Source organism: Mesoplodon mirus (genome assembly GCF_964341445.2).
Source record: "Mesoplodon mirus genome assembly, chromosome: 3".
NCBI classification, from domain to species: domain Eukaryota; kingdom Metazoa; phylum Chordata; class Mammalia; order Artiodactyla; family Ziphiidae; genus Mesoplodon; species Mesoplodon mirus.
Window position 1 is genome coordinate 117,715,520 of NC_138978.1, and position 21,127 is coordinate 117,736,646.

Here is a 21,127-nt window from a genome sequence, read left to right on the forward strand (position 1 = left end):
GGGACCTGGACCAGTGAATCTGACCCATAAATTAACCATCAAAGCTTCCCTCCAGCACATTGACAAATTGTGTGAAGAAAGTAGAGCAGGAAATAGGTTTATTTGACACATGCTCCACCATGACCAAAATGGAAAATGCAAAAAAATAGGTTTGAAATAAAACAAAATTTTTATTAATGATTAGGAAATTGTATATGAATGGCAATGAACTTCAGTGACTGCATTTTGAATAAAGTGATTTCAACTTTCTCTTGAACTTACCCCTAGATTGGATGTGAAACAACCTGTGTTTAAATAATTCATAAGTATTAAATACATACAAAATCGGTTGCGTGAATACCATTGCATAATAGACTGGGTTTCCGAATAATTTCAAAGTGACAAGAAGCCAGAAAATTTGAACAATCCTCTGTGATTTCTTCAAAACTTGAAGACATCCAAGGAGGTCAGTTGGGAGAAATTAGATAGGAGCATGTGTTATGTCCCTTTGGGAGGTATGAGCAAAAAGCTTCATTTCTGTTGTAAGACTTGGGTCTGAGATGCCCGCTCATCTGACTAACGTCAGGGGATGCTACATGCCTGGTGAATTCCTTGTGACAGGAAGTAAAACAGATTTATAAAGTTCACAGGATTCTGACTGCTGGATGTTGTTTATTTGAAGGAGCAAACAGTGAAAGGAGGACCATACTGGTCAGCACTTTACTAAACGTTTCCAAGTGTCACGATAGGAAATCATAAGAGATGATCTGCAAATTTCCCTCAATCCACTTTTGAAGACGAAAGGCGACTTTGTTTAGCAAACGATGAATCAAGGGGAAATGAATTGTAAGAAAGACTTGAGGTGAGGAGACATGTGTCACCAGGTAGCCAGACTCTTCTCAAACCATTATGTACAACAAAATTGCCACCAGATCAAGTGTAATTAGGCAGGCTGTTTCACAAGTCAAGGATGGTGAAAGATAGAAAATGGTCATGCTCCCCAGTCAAGAAAGGGACCTTCTGACTACAAGTTAGAGAATGCTCCAAGTGCTTCCCCTGCCTTAATCCACTGAAACTGAGAGCTACAGCAGGGACTCTGTGAGTCATGAGAACCTAATCCAGTGAGGAGATCCTGGAACAGGATATTTCTTTTCTTCAGAGTCACTGCCAAGCCAGTTATGGGTGGTTTTGCATTTGGGTTGGGAAATGATTGGACCAGGCCAATTTTGGTAGTTCCACTTCCCCCTGGGTGGGGCAGTAAGCGCCAATAAATAGGTCCTCTGCTCCACGACGGCTATCCTCCTGCTACACGAGTTCCGATTGACTTTGGAGAAACTGGTGAGTCTGATTCTTCAGTTCAACTTTGTTCTTGGACACCCGAATGTTGAGATTATGCTGGAGACAGCAAGTTTGATGGGTCCAAAGTTATGATCAGAGGGTATAATGCTACTTAGTGGATGGGACCGTGGAATCTGGGTACAATGTTGTATTGTATTTACTAGATTTCTGATACCTAGTTTGAATTCCTCTATTGAAAAAGAAATTATCAGGAAATTTTTCCATGAAGGGAGAAAGAAAATTGTATTCACCTTTTTCTATGTCTTTCTCTTGGACCTCTGCTGTGATTTCAGAGGCATTTATCTTAGAAGGTGTGCGACCCTTGCATTCATCCTGATTGTCCTTTGTTCTGTCCATGAGTCACACTGTCGGGGCCTCATGAGAAAAAATGGTGATAGAAATTTCTTGTGAGCCTGCCCAGGGTTTTGTAACTTGCGGTGACCTTTTCTAAAGATGTCATTTTCATAAGAAAGAACAAAAGAAAGAAAGAATGAAAGAAATAAACCAAAAGAAAAAACATCTCATGTTTCTTTAAAACAAAGATATTTTCTTTAGAAAAGTTGTATGAGAAAAGAAAAGCTTTTCTCTGAGTTGATATAACGATTTTGTGAAGAGCGAGAGAGAAGTCAGAAATTCATTGAAAGGTATAAAAGAGATTAAAGCACATACTTAGAGATTGGTGAGATACTATCTGTTGTTATTCCACAAGATTCTGCTCTCTTCTCTATAGGAATTCCTGGTTGTGAACACAGTCTCATATTTTCTTTCAGATATTAAGACTCCAGAAAGATGTCTTCTCAACATCAGCAGTGCAAGCAGCCCTGCCAGCCACCACCAGTGTGCCCACCTAAGTGTTGTGACCCTTGCCCACCTTGCAAGTGTCCATGCCCTTGCCCACCTTGCAAGTGTCCAGACCCTTGCCCACCTATAAAGTGCCCTGACCCATGCCTGCCTCAGCAGTGCAAGCAGAAATGCCCTCCTGGGGCACCTGCTCATCATTGTTAGCAGAAGTGCCCACCCAAGAGTAGGTAAGAGCTTGACCTTTTATCTGCATCTGGAAAGGATAAGGACAATAGGCTCAACTAGTTCCAGAGCTCCACCTTCATCTTGTCTTCAAAGCCTATCATGGATACTGGAAGAAGCTTCTCCACCCTTCAGCCTCAGTATGCGTGTGGTGCTTCCTGACAGACAGAGCTTTCTTATCTGAGGGTGCTGTACTGCTTCCATCTGGGAGGTGCCCAAGAAAGCATCACAGAGCGTCAGAAGGAAGAGCAGCAGCCTTCCTCCTGGGCGCCCTCTGAGGATTCTCTCTCTGTCTTCTGTGTTGGTCGGTCCCCTGGGCATGGGTATCTACCAGCTGAGCAATTGTTACTTCTCCTCCACTTCCTGAATAAAATACAATCCTTTTGTGTGATGGGAAAACTTCTTCTTTCTTTTAAAACCTGCTTTTAGCAATATCATATCATAATTTTGCCTGATTTCTATCCTTCTTTGATCCTGAGTTTCAGGCCCTCAGAGTCACTGTTATCTGAATTTTGAGTCGTATCAAAAATTATTTCTATACAGTTTCAAATCGAGGTTATTTTCCTAATTATTGCTTGATTGGTTTGAGGAACAAATTGTTTACCTTCTTGGGATTTCGAAACCTTTAATAAACTGTGGGGAAAATCACATTAATGGCGCCAACTTGCTTAGGCATAAAAATTACATGAATGTGTGTCATTCAGGTGGCACAATGCCGAGCATATAATTGGCATTTGAGAGGTGTCCGATCTCCATTGTCCCTGTCACCATCACCGTCACCACAACCACCACCGTCACCACCACCCCCAGGTGCTCCAGCAGGGGTGTGGCTGAGATATAACTAGTAGAGCAAGCAAGGAGTTTCTTAAACTCTATTACCCGTTCATATTCTGTGTTCTTTTTCTTTTCCAATTTAACCAAATTTTTAATCGGGCACCACAAAATAACCAGTTTGGGAAATTTTTGGGATACTCTGTATAAAATTATAATAGTTCTGAAAACATGGGTAGTACAAAAGAAAGGGAATTTTAAGGGACCTTACCAGACAAAGCGCTACCTGCTCTCCATGGGTACAAAGTGCTCTTCTTACTGCAAAACTCAACAGCCTCAGGGTCTTATTATATATTTTTTCACCTCAGAAATTATATTCTTGATTATTTTAACCCCACCTTTGAGATACACTTGGGATTCTAATGTTTATCTTGATTTACTAAGTGACTGTTGCTATGCAGCTTGTTTTCCATGTGCTCAGCTTACTGGTCCAGTAAGCTGTGAAAGGGATGTGTTCATTAAGCATATCTCTTCTTGTGGTTAGAAGTAAAGGAGTCAACGATGCCAGAAATGCAGAAGCAAACGTTTCCCATGATACTGCTCAACGCTCATCAGATTATGACCTGAGTGAAAAATCAACACTGATGTTTGGGTGTTGTCTCTACTGTAGCTATTGTTATTTGACCTGACATGGAAATTAGTTCTTTGAGGTGGGATTCTCCTGTAACTAATCTTAAAATTGTCGCTTTGGCTTATATGTCTGGAGTTGGTTGTAAAGGAATCTGATACTGGAGGCAAAATGTGGTGCTGCATGTTATTCAAAGGCAAAATATTTGTAGTAATGGTTGTCCATGTAATCTTTAGAGGCACACAAAGTTTGGTCATTTGTTGATTTGCCCAGGGTATATCAGGAGAAGTATGTCCAGGAAAAACTTTCTGGATGACAGGCCAAAAATGAAAATAATGAAAAGTAATATAATACAGCTCAGAAATTCAAAACTCTGTTGAATTAGAAACCTCACTACTTGTAAGTGCTAAAGAATGAGAGGTGAGATTAGAAGTGGTTTTCAACTAGAAGTGAAATTTCAGTTGACTGTTACAACAGTGAAAAGATACAGAAGTTGTCATCTTTCCACCTGTGTGTCAAAGAGCCTCATGGTAGCTCTATTATGTTAGGGGGAAGGCAGTAACTTTTTCAGGCCAGAAAATTACTACTACAAAGGACCTTACTGAGATCCGTAGGACGTAGAAATGATAGGAGGACTAATTATATCATGTGCCTAATATGTTTTTGAGGGAATAGAGAACTAAATAAACTATGTGCCAAGACGAAAAAGAATGATTTTCAAGTTTACTAACGACTTTGCAGCCCAACTTTCCCCACTTTCCACCCTACCCAAATCAGATATGATCAGTACAGGTGACTAAACGGGAATATCCACCCTCAGACAGGTACAAGGCCCCCAGAGAATAATGGATAAAGAAAGCTCTCTCAGAGAATAGTATCAGATCCTAAGAGATCCAAAGGGGAGAATGAACACAGAGATGCTCAAACATTGTTACTCTGTTGTATGATGGTTATTCCTTCATGTTTTCCCTCCGGGTTTATTGAGGTATAATTGATGAATTAAATTGTACATATTTACGGTGTATAATGTGATGATTTGACATATGTGTACTTTATGCAGTGATTACCGCCATCGGTCACTTAGTACATTAATCACTTCATCAGTAACAATGTAATGTGTGTATGTCTCTCTGTTTGTGTGTGTGTGTCTGTGTGTGTGTGTGGATATGTGATGTGAATGCTTACGGTCTAATTTCTCAACAAGATTCAAGTATACAACTGAGTGTTATTAGCTAGATCACCATGCTGTACAGTAGACTCTGAGAACTCATTCATTGTATGATTGCAGACTTGTACCCTTGACCCAACATCTTCAGCTTTGCCTGCCCTGTCAGACCCTGGTGACCACCATTCTACTCTCTGTTTTTGTGACATCTGTGAGTTTGGAAACACATTCCTAAAAAAACAATGGTGTGAGGAAGAAATAACAAATAAATAGAAAATGTCTTGAGATGAATTAAAATTAAAATTAAATTACGAAAACTTTCAGGACAAATGTAATTCAGCACAAAGAGAGCCACCTATGCCTAGACATATCTATATTACAAAAGATGACCTCAAATCAGTAACCTGATAGACATGTATGCATGTGTGTGGGTTTATGAAAATTGAAAACTCGTAACACTAAATACAGCAAAATATAAACAATGATTTTTTTTGGTCGTTTAATAGACATGCTCATTTTTTAACAGATTTATGTCTTCCCTGTAATATATTAAATGATATAACTTCAGTTTTATAACAATGTATCATATTATTTTAAAAATATATAGTAGTCACTGAAGATGTGGCTGATCTGCAAGGGAAGTTACATCTTCGCCTTCTGGCACATGCCTAGCTGATGAATCTTTCACAGGTTTCAAGTGTCTCCTATTTCTTTCCCTCTCCTCCTCATTCTCCTCTTCTTCCTGCTGTCCCATTATAATACCCCATTCCTAAGAAGCTTCCTGATTTTTTTGGTAGACAAGTTACTAGGCCTGTTCTTCCTTCTGACTGCAGGAAAAATTATGAAAGATGTGAAAGGACTATTACTATATGCATGGGCAATATGTCAAAGTACCAAATTGGATGGTTAAAGGGTAGATATTGGCTGTGAAGATAATATGGCAGGTTGAGGGTTCTGGAACTTTGAAGCAGAAGACAGAGAATAAACAGTGAATTTTTTTTCAAATTACTGTCTTCAAAGACCTAAAATATTTTTGGAATGAGTAGAACAAAGCAAATATATCAGACATGCCCTAAGTTCACATTTCATCCAGATGTCAAACCTTTTGTGCTTTGCTTCTCTCTTCACTCCCAACGTCACTCTGAATCATTTATATGTAATGCTGTGAGTCTTAAGTGGTATCTTATATGTAGTCTTGGTTTCACACAATTGAAACCTGGTATTCACCTATGGAATACAAGAGTTTTATTTCCTGATAAATGAATTTTAAGTGCACGACATCGGTCTAGGGAAGAGTTCGCATCAGGTGAGATGGGACATCCTGATTCCATTAAACCTGTGTTCCCACATTCTACAGTATCATAAAGTGAGATTTGCAAGTCTATTCCTAAACCAGACCGGGGCCTTCACCAATCATGACCCATCACAAGACTCCAGTGCCCAAGGGGACAGCATATAAAAATGTAGTGTTCATGTGCAGGACAGAAGGGAGGAAGTGTAGAAAAACTGTTGACAGCTAAAAACTGAAAATGCAGAAATGAAATCTTTGGAGGACATGCTAAGGCTCTGGTTCCTGAACTTCAGTTATTTGTTAAAAGCTCATTATATTTGTCATAATTCCACACCCCATGTGTCATGTTACATTAATATGTTTGGCTTTAACTTCACTTCCTAATAACTTTGAAAATTTTTATTTTTATTGGCCATAGGTAATCATGTACATGAAATGACAGATGAAATATTCAAATTTTGTATTACCATATGTATGTACATATATACATACAGAAATATGTTACAGAAAGTGGAACAAGAACAGAGAGAGAGAGAGAGTGAGAGATTAAAATGTTGGGAACACGCAAAGTCTGCAGAGTTGAAACTCTGATGGAAGTCCATCTGACAGGGGAATACTCTTTTACCTGCGGGAGCATCAGTCTTGTTCTATTCCAGCTGTCAGTGGATTGGATGAGAACGTCCCATCTTATAGAGGGCAACAGCCTTAACTCAGGCCACTGATTTAAACAATACTCTCATCCAAAATCATCCTTACAGGAACACACAGATAATGTTTGAACAGAAACCTGGGGACCTGTCCCAGTGAATCTGACCCATAAATTATCCATCAAAGCTTTCTTCTAGCACATTGACAAATTTCATGAAGAAAGTAGAGGAGAAAATAAGTCTATTTGACATATGTTCCACTGTGACCAATATTGAAAATATAAAACGTAGTTTAAAATTTTAATAAAATTATTACTAATGATTAAGAAGTTGTATATGAATGGCAATGAACTTCAGTGACTCCTTTTTTTTAAACTAAGCAATTTTATTTATTTATTTTTTAGCATCTTTATTGGAGTATAATTGCTTTAAAATGGTGTGTTAATTTCTGCTTTATAACAACATTAATCAGCTTACATATACATGTATATCCATATCTCCTCCGTCTTGGGTTTCCCTCTCACCCTCCATATCCCACCCCTTTACCTGGTCACAAAGCACCGAGCTGATCTCCCTGTGCTATGCGGCTACTTCCCACTAGCTATCTATTTTACATTTGGTATTGTGTATATGTCCATGCCACTCTCTCACTTCTTCTCAGTGTACCCTTCCCCCTCAGGGAGTGCATTTTTAATAAAGTGATTTCAACTTTTTATTGAATTTACCTATAGATTTGATTCAAAACATCATGTTTTTAAATAATTTATAAATATTAAATACATATAAAATTAGTTGTTTGAATGACATTGCATATTACATTGTGTTTTCCCATAATTTCAAATGTCAAGAAGCCAGAAAATTTGAACACTCCTCTGAGCTTTCCTCAAAAGTTGAAGAAATCCAAACAGGTCAGTTGGGAGAAATTAGGTAGGAGCAGGTCGGATGTCACTTTTGGGAAGTATGAGCAAAAAGCTTCATTTCTGTTATTAGTCTAGTGTCTGAGCTGCCAGCTCATCTGAGTTATGGTAGGTGATGCTACGCTCCTACTGAATTCCTTGTGGCCGGAAGTGAAACCAATTTATAAAGCTTACATGGACCTGACTGCTGGATGTTCTTTATTTGAAGGAGCAAAGCAGTGAAAGGAGGATCATAGAGGTCACCACTTTATTAAACATGTCTAACTATCATGATGGTAAATCATCTGAGATGATATGCAACCTTCCCTCTGTCCATTTTTGAAGAAGAAAGGCGACTTTCTTTAGAAACCAATGGATCAAAGAGAAATGTGTTAAAGAAGGACTTCAGGTGAAGAGAAAGGTTTCACCAGGTTGCCTGGCTCTTTTAAAACCAGTATGTACAACAAAATTGCCACCAGTTCAAGTGCAGCTAGGCAGGCAGTTTTAGAAGTCAAGGAAGGTGAAAGATAAAAATTGGTCAAATTCCCCAATCAAGAAAGGCAACTTTTGACTACAAGTTAGAGAAACTCCCAAATCCTCCCACTACCATAAACCATGGAAACGGAGAGCGACAGCAGGGTCTCTCTGAATGATGAGAACATAATCCAGAGAGGAAGTCCTGGAGCACGACATTTCCTGTTTTCAGAGTCCCTGCCAAGCCAGTTATGGATGGATTTGCATTTTGGATGGGAAGTGTTTGGACCAGGCCAGTTTGTCATCTCCACTTTCCCCTGGGTGGGGCAGCAAGCCCCAATAATAGGTCCTCTGCTGCATGATGGCCATCCTCCTGCTACTCGAGTTCCGACTGAGTTGGCAGACACTGGTGAGCCTGATTCTTTAGTTCAGCTTTTTCTTGAGCTTTCAAATGTAGAGTTTATCCTGGAGACAGCAAATTTGATGGGTCCAAAGTTATCAACATGGGTTTAATGCTACTTAGTGGATGGGAACTTTGAATTTGGGCACAATGGTATGCTGCATTTATTAGATTTCTGATACATATTTTGAATTCCTTATTGAGAAACAAATTAATAGGAAATTCTGACATGAAGAGATAAGGAACTATGTATATTTTTCCTTTTTCTATACCTTTTTCGTGTCCCTCTGCTGTGATGTCAGAGGCATTTATCTTAGAACGTGTGAGACACTTACATTCTTCCTAATTGCCCTTTGCTCTGCACATGAGTCATCCTGTCGGGACCTCATGAGAGAAAATGTTGATAGGAATTGCTTGTCAGCTTGCTCAGGATTTTAGAACTTGTGATGGCCTTTTTTGAAGATGTTGTTTTCATTAAAAAAAAAAGAAACTAAACAAAAACAGAAAACATTGTTTTTCTTTCAAACAACGATATTTTCTTTGGAAAAGTTGCATGAGAAAAGAGGTTTTCTCTGGGCTGATGAAACAATTTGCTAAAAAGTGAGAGAGAAGTCAGAAATTCATTAAAATATGTTAAAGAGTTTAAAGCACATACTTAGCGATTGGAGAGATACTACCTGTTGTTATTACACAAGCTTTTGCTCTTCTCTCTGTAGGAAGTCCTTCTTGTGAACAGTGTCATATGCTTTCTTTAAGATTCTAAGACTCCAGAAAAATGTCTTCTCAACAGCAGCAGTGCAAGCAGCCCTGCTAACCCCCACTAGTGTGCCCACCTAAGTGCCCTGAGCCTTGCCCACCTAAGTGCTCAGAGCTTTGCCCACCTATAAAGTGCCCTGAGCCATGCCTGCCTCAGAATTGCCAGCAGAAATGTCCTCCTGTACCACTTCCCCAACAATGCCAGCAGAAGTGCCCACCCAATAGCAAGTAACAGCTTGAGCTTTTATCTGCCTCAGAAAAGGATAAGGACAATTGGCTCACCTAGTTCCACAGCACCACCTTCATCTTCTTTTCAAAGCGTCTCGTGGATATAGAAGAAACTTCTCCACCCTTCAGCCTGCAATATTCCTCTGGTGATTCCTGACAGCCAGAGGTTTCCTTCCTGAGGCTGGTATATCGCTTCCCTCTGGGAGGTAGCTGAGAAAGCATCACAGAACTTCATAAGGAAGAGCAGAAGCTTTCCTCCTGCTTGCCGGTTGAGGATTCTCTCACTCTCTTCTGTGTCTGTTTGTCACTCAGGCGGGGTTTTCTACCAGCTGGACCATTGTTACTTATCCTCCACTTCCTCAATAAAATACAATTTTTGTGTGTGATGGTAAAAATATTTTCTTTCTTTTAAAACCTGCATTTAGCAATATCACATTATAATTTTAGTTGATTTCTCTCCTTCTTTGATCCCAAATTTCAGGCTCTTCCAATCCGTGTTACTTTAGTTTTGAGTCATATCGATGATTATTTCTATATAATTTCAAATCCATGTTATTTTTTTAAATTATTGCTTGATTGATTTGAGGAAAAATTATTTAACTCCTCACAATATCAGTCTCTTTACTAAAATTGGGGAAAATCATTTTCATTGCAAACTTGACTGGGACATAAAGATTCCACAAATGTGTGTGATTCAGTTGGCACAATGTTGGACACATAATTTTTTTAGGCCGCAGGTCATCACTATCTCCGTCATCATCACTGTCACCACCACCACCACCATCACCACAACAATATTTGCTTCAGCTGGAAAGTTGCCCAGACATAACTAGTATAGCACACAGAAGATTCTTAAACTCTATTACACTTTCATAATCTGTTGCTCTTTTTCTCTTGAAATTAACCTTATTTTAAAACAATTTTTAATAAATTTTTGTCTGTGTCAGGCCTTCATTGCAGCACGCAGGATCTTTGTTGTGGCATGTGGGATATTTCTTTTCAGTGTGTGCGCTGTTCACTGCAGACTGTGGGCTTCTCTCTAATCGTGGGCTCAGTAGTTGTGGTCCTCAGGCTCAGTTGCCCCGCGTCATGTGGAATCTCAGTTCTCTGACCAGGGTTTGAACCTGAGTCTCCTGCATTGGAATACAGATTCTTTACCACTGGACCACCATGGGAGTCCTTAATTAACCTTATTTGTAATGTGATATTGCAGATGAAGAACTTTTGGAATTAGTGGTGTATTCTGCAAAAAATTACACTAGTTCTTAAATCCTGGGTAGTACAGAAGAAAGGGAAATAAGAAAGGTCCTTAGCAGGTAAAAGGTTGCCTTCTCTCCACGGGTACAACCTGTCCTTCTTTTTCCAAAAACTCATCAAAATCCAGGGTCCTACTATATTTTTTCACCTCTGAGATTACTCTTTTGATTGTTTTGAAGAACACGTTGGGGTTTACAATGTTTATTTAGATTTGTAAATTTACTGTTGCTATTCACGTTTTTTCTAAGTTCTTAACCTACTCTGAAGTAAGCTGGGAAATGACGGATATGTTCTTTAAGTATATCTTTTCTTGTGGTCCTAAGGTTCCACAAAAAGAATAGTTAATTCAGGCCACACATACACAAGTGCACACACACACTGATAAATATTGTATTATATTTTTTTATTAGTTTATGCTTTATAACAAAGTGAATCAGTCATACACATACATCTGTTCCCACATCCCTTCCCTCATGCATCTCCCTCCCTCCCACCCTCCCCATCCCACCCCTCTAGGCGGTCACAAAGCACCGAGCTGATCTCCCTGTGCCATGCGGCCACTTCCCACCATCTATCTACCCCACGTTTGGTAGTGTATATATGTCCATGCCTCTCTTTCGCTTTGTCACAGCTTACACTTCCCCCTCCCCATATCCTCAAATCCATTCTCAAGTAGGTCTGTGTCTTTATTCCCGTTTTACCCCTAGGTTCTTCATGCCATTTTTTTTTAAATTCCGTATATGTGTGTCAGCATACGGTATTTGTCTTTCTCTTTCTGACTTACTTCACTCTGTATGACAGACTCTAGATCTATCCACCTCATTACAAATAGCTCAGTTTCGTTTCTTTTTATGGCTGAGTAATATTCCATTGTATATATGTGCCACATCTTCTTTATCCATTCATCCGATGATGGACACTTAGGTTGTTTCCAGCTCTGGGCTATTGTGAATAGAGCTGCAATGAACATTTTGGTACATGTCGCTTTTTGAATTATGGTTTTCTCAGGGTATATGCCTAGTAGTGGGATTGCTGGGTCATATAGTAGTTCTATTTTTAGTTTTTTAAGGAACCTCCATACTGTTCTCCATAGTGGCTGTACCAATTCACATTCCCACCAGCAGTGCAAGAGTGTTCCCTTTTCTCCACACCCTCTCCAGAATTTATTGTTTCTAGATTTCTTGATGATGGCCATTCTGACTGGTGTGAGATGATATCTCATTGTAGTTTTGATTTGCATTTCTCTAATGATTAATGATGTTGAGCATTCTTTCATGTGTTTGTTGGCAGTCTGTACATCTTCTTTGGAGAAATGCCTATTTAAGTCTTCTGCCCATTTTTGGATTGGGTTGTTTGTTTTTTTGCTATTGAGCTGCATGAGCTGTTTATAAATTTTGGAGATTAATCCTTTGTCAGTTGCTTCATTTGAAAATATTTTCTCCCATTCAGAGGGTTCTCTTTTGGTCTTGTTTATGGTTTCCTTTGCTGTGCAAAAGCTTTGAAGTTTCATTAGGTCCCATTTGTTTATCTTTGTTTTTATTTCCATTTCTCTAGGAGGTGGGTCCAAAAGGATCTTGCTGTGATTTATGTCATAGAGTGTTCTACCTATGTTTTCCTCTAAGAGTTTGATAGTTTCTGGCCTTACATTTAAGTCTTTAATCCATTTTGAGCTTATTTTTCTGTATGGTGTTAGGGAATGATCTAATCTCAAACTTTTACATGTCCTTGTCCAGTTTTCCCAGCACCACTTATTGAAGAGGCTGTCCTTTCTCCACTGTACATTCCTGCCTCCTTTATCAAAGATAAGTTGGCCATATGGGAGTGGGTTTATCTCTGGGCTTTCTATCCTGATCCACTGATCTATCTTTCTGTTTTTATGCCAGTACCACACTGTCTTAATTACTGTAGCTTTGTAGTATAGTCTGAAGTCAGGGAGCCTGATTCCTCCAGCTCCATTTTTCGTTCTCAAGATTGCTTTGGCTATTCGGGGTCTTTTGTTTTTCCAAACAAATTTTGAAATTTTTTGTTCTAGTTCTGTGAAAAATGCCAGTGGTAGTCTGATAGGGATTGCATTGAATCTGTAGATTGCTTTGGGTAGTACAGTCATTTTCACAATATTCATTCTTCCAATCCAGGAGCATGGTATATCTCTCCATCTATTTGTATCTTCTTTAATTTCTTTCATCAGTGTCTTATAATTTTCTGCATACAGGTCTTTTGTCTCCTTAGGTAGGTTTATTCCTAGATATTTTATTCTTTTTGTTGCAATGGTAAATGGGAGTGTTTTCTTGATTTCATTTTCAGATTTTTCATCATTAGTGTACAGGAATGCCAGAGATTTCTGTACATTAATTTTGTATCCTGCTACTTTACCAAATTCATTGATTAGCTCTAGTAGTTTTTCGGTAGCATCTTTAGGATTCTCTATGTACAGTATCATGTCATCTGCAAACAGTGACAGCTTTACTTCTTCTTTTCCGATTTGGATTCCTTTTATTTCCTTTTCTTCTCTGATTGCTGTGGCTAAAACTTCCAAAACTATGTTGAATAAGAGTGGTGAGAGTGGGCAACCTTGTCTAGTTCCTGATCTTAGTGGAAATGGTTTCAGTTTTTCACCATTGAGGACAATGTTGGCTGTGGGTTTGTCATATATGGCCTTTATTATGTTGAGGAAAGATCCCTCTATGCCTACTTTCTGCAGGGTTTTTATCATAAATGGGTGTTGAATTTTGTCGAAAGCTTTCTCTGCATCTATTGAGATGATCATATGGTTTTTCTCCTTCAACTTGTTAATATGGTGTATCACATTGATTGATTTGCGTATATTGAAGAATCCTTGCATTCCTGGAATAAACCCCACTTGATCATGGTGTATGATCCTTTTAATATGCTGTTGGATTCTGTTTGCTAGTATTTTATTGAGGATTTTTGCATCTATGTTCATCAGTGATATTGGCCTGTAGTTTTCTTTCTTTGTGACATCCTTGCCTGGTTTCGGTATCAAGGTGATGGTGGCCTCGTAGAATGAGTTTGGGAGTGTTCCTTCCTCTGATATTGTTTGGAAGAGTTTGAGAAGGATAGGTGTTAGCTCTTCTCTAAATGTTTGATAGAATTCACCTGTGAAGCCATCTGGTCCTGGGCTTTTGTTTGATGGAAGATTTTTAATCACAGTTTCAATTTCAGTGCTTGTGATTGGTCTATTCATATTTTCTATTTCTTCCTGAGTCAGTCTTGGCAGGTTGTGCATTTCTAAGAATTTGTCCATTTCTTCCAGGTTGTCCATTTTATTGGCATAGAGTTGCTTATAGTAATCTCTCATGATCTTTTGTATTTCTGCAGTGTCAGTTGTTACTTCTCCTTTTGCATTTCTAATTCTATTGATTTGAGTCTTCTCCCTTTTTTTCTTGATGAGTCTGGCTAATGGTTTGTCAATTTTGTTTATCTTCTCAAAGAACCAGCTTTTAGTTTGGTTGATCTTTGCTATCGTTTCCTTCATTTCTTTTTCATTTATTTCTGATCTGATCTTTATGATTTCTTTCCTTCTGCTAGCTTTGGGGGTTTTTTGTTCTTCTTTCTCTAATTGCTTTAGGTGCAGGGTCAGGTTGTTTACTCGAAATGTCTCCTGTTTCTTAAGGTGGGATTGTATTGCTATAAACTTCCCCCTTAGAACTGCTTTTCTGCGTCCCATAGGTTTTGGGTCGTCGTGTCTCCATTGTCATTTGTTTCTAGGTATTTTTTAATTTCCTCTATGATTTCTTCAGTGATCACTTCGTTATTGAGTAGTGTATTGTTTAGCCTCCATGTGTTGGTATTTTTTACAGATCTTTTCCTGTAATTGATGTCTAGTCTCATAGCATTGTGGTCGGAAAAGATACTTGATACAATTTCAATTTTCTTAAATTTACCAAGGCTTGATTTGTGACCCAAAATATGATCTATCCTGGAGAATGTTCCATGAGCACTTGAGAAAAATGTGTATTCTGTTGTTTTTGGATGGAATGTCCTATAAATATCAACTAAGTCCATCTTGTTTAATGTATCATTTAAAGCTTGTGTTTCCTTATTTATTTTCATTTTGGATGATCTGTCCATTGGTGAAAGTGGGGTGTTAAAGTCCCCTACTATGATTGTGTTACTGTCGATTTCCCCTTTTATGGCTGTTAGTATTTGCCGTATGTATTGAGGTGCTCCTATGTTGGGTGCATAAATATTTACAATTGTTATATCTTCTTCTGGGATCGATCCCTTTATCGTTATGTAGTGTCCTTCTTTGTCTCTTCTAATAGTCTTTATTTTAAAGTCGATTTTGTCTGATATAAGAATCGCTACTCCAGCTTTCTTTTGATTTCCATTTGCATGGAATATCTTTTTCCATCCCCTTACTTTCAATCTGTATGTGTCTCGAGGTCTGAAGTGGGTCTCTTGTAGACAGCATATATATGGGTCTTGTTTTTGTATCCATTCAGCCACTCTGTGTCTTTTGGTGGGAGCATTTAGTCCATTTACATTTAAGGTAATTATTGATATGTATGTTCCTATTCCCATTTCCTTAATTGCTTTGGTTTGTTTTTGTAGGTATATTCCTTCTGTTGTGCTTCTTGCCTAGAGAAGTTCCTTTAGCATTTGTTGTAGAGCTGGTTTGGTGGTGCTGAACTCTCTCAGCTTTTGCTTGTCTGTAAAGATTTTAATTTCTCCATCAAATCTGAATGAGATCCTTGCTGGGTAGAGTAATCTTGGTTGCAGGTTTCTCTCCTTCATCACTTTAATTATGTCCTGCCACTCCCTTCTGGCTTGTAGAGTTTCTGCTGAGAGATCAGCTGTTAACCTGATGGGGATTCCCTTGTGTGTTATTTGTTGTTTTTCCCTTGCTGCTTTTAATATGATTTCTTTGTGTTTAATTTTTGACAGTTTGATTAATATGTGTCTTGGCGTATTTCTCCTTGGATTTATTCTGTATGGGACTCTCTGTGCCTCCTGGTCTTGATTAACTATTTCCTTTCCCATATTAGGGAAGTTTTCAACTATAATCTCTTCAAATATTTTCTCAGTCCCTTTCTTTTTCTCTTCTTCTTCTGGAACCCCTATAATTCGAATGTTGGTGCGTTTACTGTTGTCCCAGAGGTCTCTGAGACTGTCCCCTGTTCTTTTCATTCTTCTTTCTTTATTTTGCTCTGCATCAGTTATTTCCACTATTTTATCTTCCACCTCACTTATCCGTTCTTCTGCCTCAGTTATTCTGCTATTGATCCCATCTAGAGTATTTTTCATTTCATTTATTGTGTTTTTAATCGATGCTTGATTCATCTTTAGTTCTTCTAGGTCCTTGTTAACTGTTTCTTGCATTTTGTCTATTCTATTTCCAAGATTATGGATCTTGGAAATAGAATCTTGGATCAGCTTTACTATCATTATTCTTGAATTCTTTTTCAGGTAGACTGCCTATTACCTCTTCATTTGTTAGGTCTGGTAGGTTTTTATCTTGCTCCTTCACCTGCTGTGTGTTTTTCTGTCTTCTTATTTTTCTTATGTTACTGTGTTTGGGGTCTCCTTTTTGCAGGCTGTAGATTCGTAGTTCCCGTTGTTTTTGGTGTCTGACCCCAGTGGCTAAGGTTGTTTCAGTAGGTTGTGTAGGCTTCCTGGTGGGGGGGACTAATGCCTGTGTTCTGGTGGTTGAGGCTGGATCTTGTCTTTCTGGTGGACAGGTCCACGTCTGGTGGTGTGTTTTGGGGTGCCTATTGCCTTATTATGTTTTTAGGTAGCCTCTCTGCTAGTGGGTGGGGTTGTGTTCCTGCCTTGCTAGTTGCTTTGCATAGGGTGACCAGCACTGTAGCTTGCTGGTCGTTGACTGAAGCTGGGTGCTGGTGTTAAGATGGAGATCTCTGGGAGATTTTCGCTGCTTGATATTATGTGGAGCTGGGAGGTCTCTTGTGGACCCGTGTCCTGAAGTTGGCTCTCCCACTTCAGAGGCACAGCACTGGCTACTGGCTGCAGCACCTAGAGCCTTTCATCCACCCGGCTCAGAATAACAGGGAGAAAATGTAGAGAGAAAGAATTAGTAGAAGAAAGAAAGAGAGAGGGAAAGAAAAGAAGAAGGGAAGAAAGTAAGGAAGGAAGAAAGAAAGGAGGGAGGGAGGAAGGATGGAAAGAAAGGAGGAAGGGAGGGAGGAATGAAAGCAAAAGGAAGAGTGAATGGAAGAAGGGAGGGAGGGAGGGAGGAAGGAAAGAAAGAAAGAAAGACAGGAGGGAGGGAGGGAGGAAGGAAAGAAAAAGAAAGTGGAAAGAAGAAGGGTGGGAGGGAGGGAGGGAGGAAAGAAGAAAGACGGAAAGGAGGAGCGGAGGGAGGGAGGGAGGAAGGGAAGGTAGGAAAAAAAGAAAGAGCAGGTAAAGTAAATTAGAATAAAGTATGAAATATAGTAGCGTTATTAAAATTAGAAAGTAATTATTGAAAAAAAAAAACGGACCGATAGAACCCTGGGACATATGGTGGAAGCAAAGCTATACAGAGAGAATCTTACACAGAAGATTACACATACACATTCACAAAAAGAGAGCAGGGGGAAAAATCAAAAATCTTGCTCTCCAAGTCCACCTCCTCAATTTGGAATAATTCGTTGTAAAAAGAGGAAAAGGGGAGAAAGTCTTAAATCTTGTCCTCAAAGTCCACTTCCTCAATTTGGGATGATTCGCTGTCCATTCATGCACTCCACAGACGCAGGGCACATCAAATGGACCATGGAGCTTTAATCCGCTGCCTCCGAGACTGCACAGAGAGATTTCCCTGTCTCTGCTCTCACAGTTCCCGGGTCTCAGCCTTGGACCTGGCCCCGCCTCTGTGCGTAGGTCGCTGGAGGGCATCCGTTCTTCGCTCAGACAGGACGGGTTTAAAGGAGCCGCTGATTCGGGGTCTCTGGCTCACTCAGGCAGAGGGGAGGTAGGGGCGCGCAGTGTGGTGCGGGCCTGTGGCGGCAGAGGCCAGCGTGACGTTGCAGCAGTCCGTGGCGCTCCGTGCGCTTTACCGGGAAAGCCGTCCCCGGGTCTCGGGACCCCGGCAGTGGCGGGGTGCACAGGCCCCCCGGAAGGCGGGGTGGACAGCGACCCGCGCCCGCACACAGGCCCCACGGCGGCGGGCGGCGGCGGCGGTGGCGGGCGGCGGCGGGCGGCGGCGGCGGCGGCGGGCCGCGTCGGCAGCGGCGTCGGCGGCGGGCGGCGGCGGCGTTGGCGGCGTCGGCGGCGGGCCGCAGTGGCGGCGGCGGTGGGCCGCGGCGGCGGGTGGCGGCGGCAGCTGCGGCGGCGGCGGCGGCGGCGGGCCGCAGCGGCGGCGGCGGCGGGCCGCGTCGGCAGCGGCGTCGGTGGCGGGCCGCGGCGTCGGGCCGCGTCAGTGGCGGCGGCGGCGGCGGGCCGTGGCGGCGTGCCGCGGCGACGGCGGCAGCGGGCTGCCGGCGGCGTCGGCGGCGGCGGCCGCCCACGCCCGTCTCCGAGGTCCGCGCCTTACCCGTGGCTCGCGCCTGTCTCAGGCGCTTCCCTAAGCAGCCCTCTTAATGCCCTCTCCTCGCGCACCAGGAAACAAAAGGGAAAAAAGTCTCTTGCCTCTTCGGCAGCTCCAGACCCTTTCCCCGGACTCCCTCCGGGCTAGCCTTGGTGCACTAACCCCTTCAGGCTCTCTTCCTGCCGCCAGCCCCAGTCCTGTCCCTGCGCTGTGACTGAAAGCCGATACCCGAGCCTCAGCTCCCAGCCCCCCCTGCCATGGCGGCCGAGCAGACAAGCCTCTCGGGCTGGTGAGTGCCTGAGGGCACCGATCCTCTGTGCCGGAAGCTTTCCGCTTTGCCCTCCACACCCCTGTTGCTGTGCTCTCCTCCGCTACTCCGAAGCTTTCCCCCTCCGCCACCTGCAGTCTCCGCCCGCGAAGGGGCTTGTAGTGTGTAGAAACCTTCCCTCCTTCACGGCTCCCTCCCACTGGTGCAGGTCCCGTCCCTATCCTATTGTCTCTGTTTATTCTTTTTTTCTTTTGCCCTACCCAGGTATGTGGGGAGTTTCTTGCCTTTTGGGGGGTCTGACGTCTTCTGTCAGCGTTCAATAGGTGTTCTGTAGGAGTTGTTCCACGTGTAGATGAATTTCTGATGTATCTGTGGGGAGGAAGGTGATCTCCGCGTCTTACTCTTCCGCCATCTTCCTCCGGGGTCTGTATTATTTTTAAAGTGACAAAGTCTTCATATTAAATCATACTATACTTAAATATAATTAAGATTAAGAAGACCTTTCTCTTCCTACATTGTTCACTAACATACCTAGAAGTAAAGGACTCCAAGATGATAGAACAAAAGATGGAAAAAGATTCTGAGATTACTGCTCAACCCTCATCAGGTTGAGGGAAAAATCAACACTGATATTTAGGAGTTGTCTCTACTGTAGCTAGTGTTATTTGATCTGATACAGAAATTAGTTCTTTGAGGTGGGATTCTCCTATAACAAATATTAAAATTGTGGCATTGTCTTATGTGTCTGGAGGTGGTTGGCAAGGAAGCTGTATTGGAAACCATAAATATGTTGATGCATGTTATTCAATGATGAAAACTTTGCTATACTGATAACTTGGGAGGCAGACCAAATGCTGGTTATTTGTTGTGTTCACCAGGGTATTTCAGTGGACATATGTTCAGAAATTATTATCTAGTTTGCAGGCCAGAAACTAAAAGGAAAAAATGTAACCCAAAAATTCAAAACCTTGTTGAAGTAGAAAACCTCAACACTCGTAAGCCCTAAAGAGTAAGAGATGAGATTAAAAGTGGTTTTGAACTTTGTCTGTTCACTGTAACAACAGAGAAAGATAGAAGTTGTAGCCTTTACACATGTGTGCCATGGAGCCTCATGGTAGCTCTATTATGTTCAGAAAGAAAGAGAGCAAAATAAATCAGGCCAGAAAATTACTTCCACAAAAGGACCTGAGTGTTGTTTCTAGGATATAGAAATGATTGAAAGAATGAAATATATCAGGTGCCTAATACGTTTTTGAGGTAATCAATAACTAAATAAACTATGTGCCAAAACTAAAAAGACTGATTTTTCAAGAATAGAAACAACTTTCCAGCTCTTCTTTTCCCACTTTCCACACTACACACTTCAGATGTGGTCAGTACAGGTGACTTAAAAGGGAATTACCACTGTGAGATGGATACAAGGCCCACAGAATAATGGATAAGGGACGTTCTCTCAGAGAATAGTATCAGAGCCTAATAGAGGCAAGGAGGAGAAGGAACACAGAGATTCTCAAACTTTGTTACTCTTTTGTATTATGGTTATTCTTTCATCTTTTTACCTCCAGCTTTATTGAGGTCTAATTGACAAATTAATATGTATATATTTATGGTGTATAATGAGATGATTTGACATATGTGTACTTTGTGCAATGATTACCACCATGGTGTACTTAACACATTAATCTCCTCATTAGTAATCATTAGTGTCTGTGTCTCTGTGTGTAGTGAGAATGCTTACTTTCTTAGCAGTTTCAAGTACATGACATAGTGTTATTAACCAGTGCCACCATGCTCTATATTAGATTTCCAGAGCTTATTCATCTTATAACTGAAGGCTTTTATCCTTTGCCCAACAGCTCCAGTTTTGCCTCTCCCCTTAGCCCCTGCTAACCACCATTCTACTCTCTGTTACTTTGAATTCTATGAGTTCCACAACACATTCCTAAATAATCAATGGCTCAAAGAAGAAATAACAAGTTAAATTAGAAAATACAATATTAAAAATGATGGGGGGGTCTTCCCTGGTGGCACAGTAGTTGAGAGTCTGCCTGCCAATGCAGGGGATGCGGGTTCCTGACCCGGACTGGGAGGATCCCACATGCTGTGGAGAGGCTAGGCCCGTGAGCCATGGCCACTGAGCCTGTGCATCCAGAGCCTGTGCTCCACAACAGGAGAGGCCACAACAGCGAGAGGCCCACGTACCAAAAAAAAAAAAAAATTATAGGGGGTTCCAAGAAGATGGTAGAAGAGTAAGACGTGGAGATCACCTTCCGACCCACAAATACATCAGAAATACATCTACACGTGGAACTGCTCCTATAGAACACCCACTGAATGCTGGCAGAAGACCTCAGACTTCCCAAAAGGCAAGAAACTCCCCACGTACCAGGGTAGGGCAAAAGAAAAAAGAAAAAAACAGAGTTAAAGAATAGGGATGGGACCTGCACCAGTGGGAGGGAGCTGTGAAGAAGGAAAGGTTTCCACACACTAGGAAGCCCCTTCACAAGCAGAGACTACAGG

General features: G+C 41.1%; 1 pseudogene across 1 annotated transcript; it reads left to right on the forward strand.

Moving 5' to 3' along the window:
- Positions 1-1,941: 1,941 nt before the first annotated feature.
- On the forward strand, positions 1,942-9,600 carry LOC309801123 (annotated as a pseudogene). Its single transcript has 2 exons — positions 1,942-2,249; positions 9,451-9,600. The product of its transcript is annotated as an uncharacterized misc_RNA (transcript).
- The last annotated feature ends 11,527 nt before the right edge of the window (positions 9,601-21,127 follow it).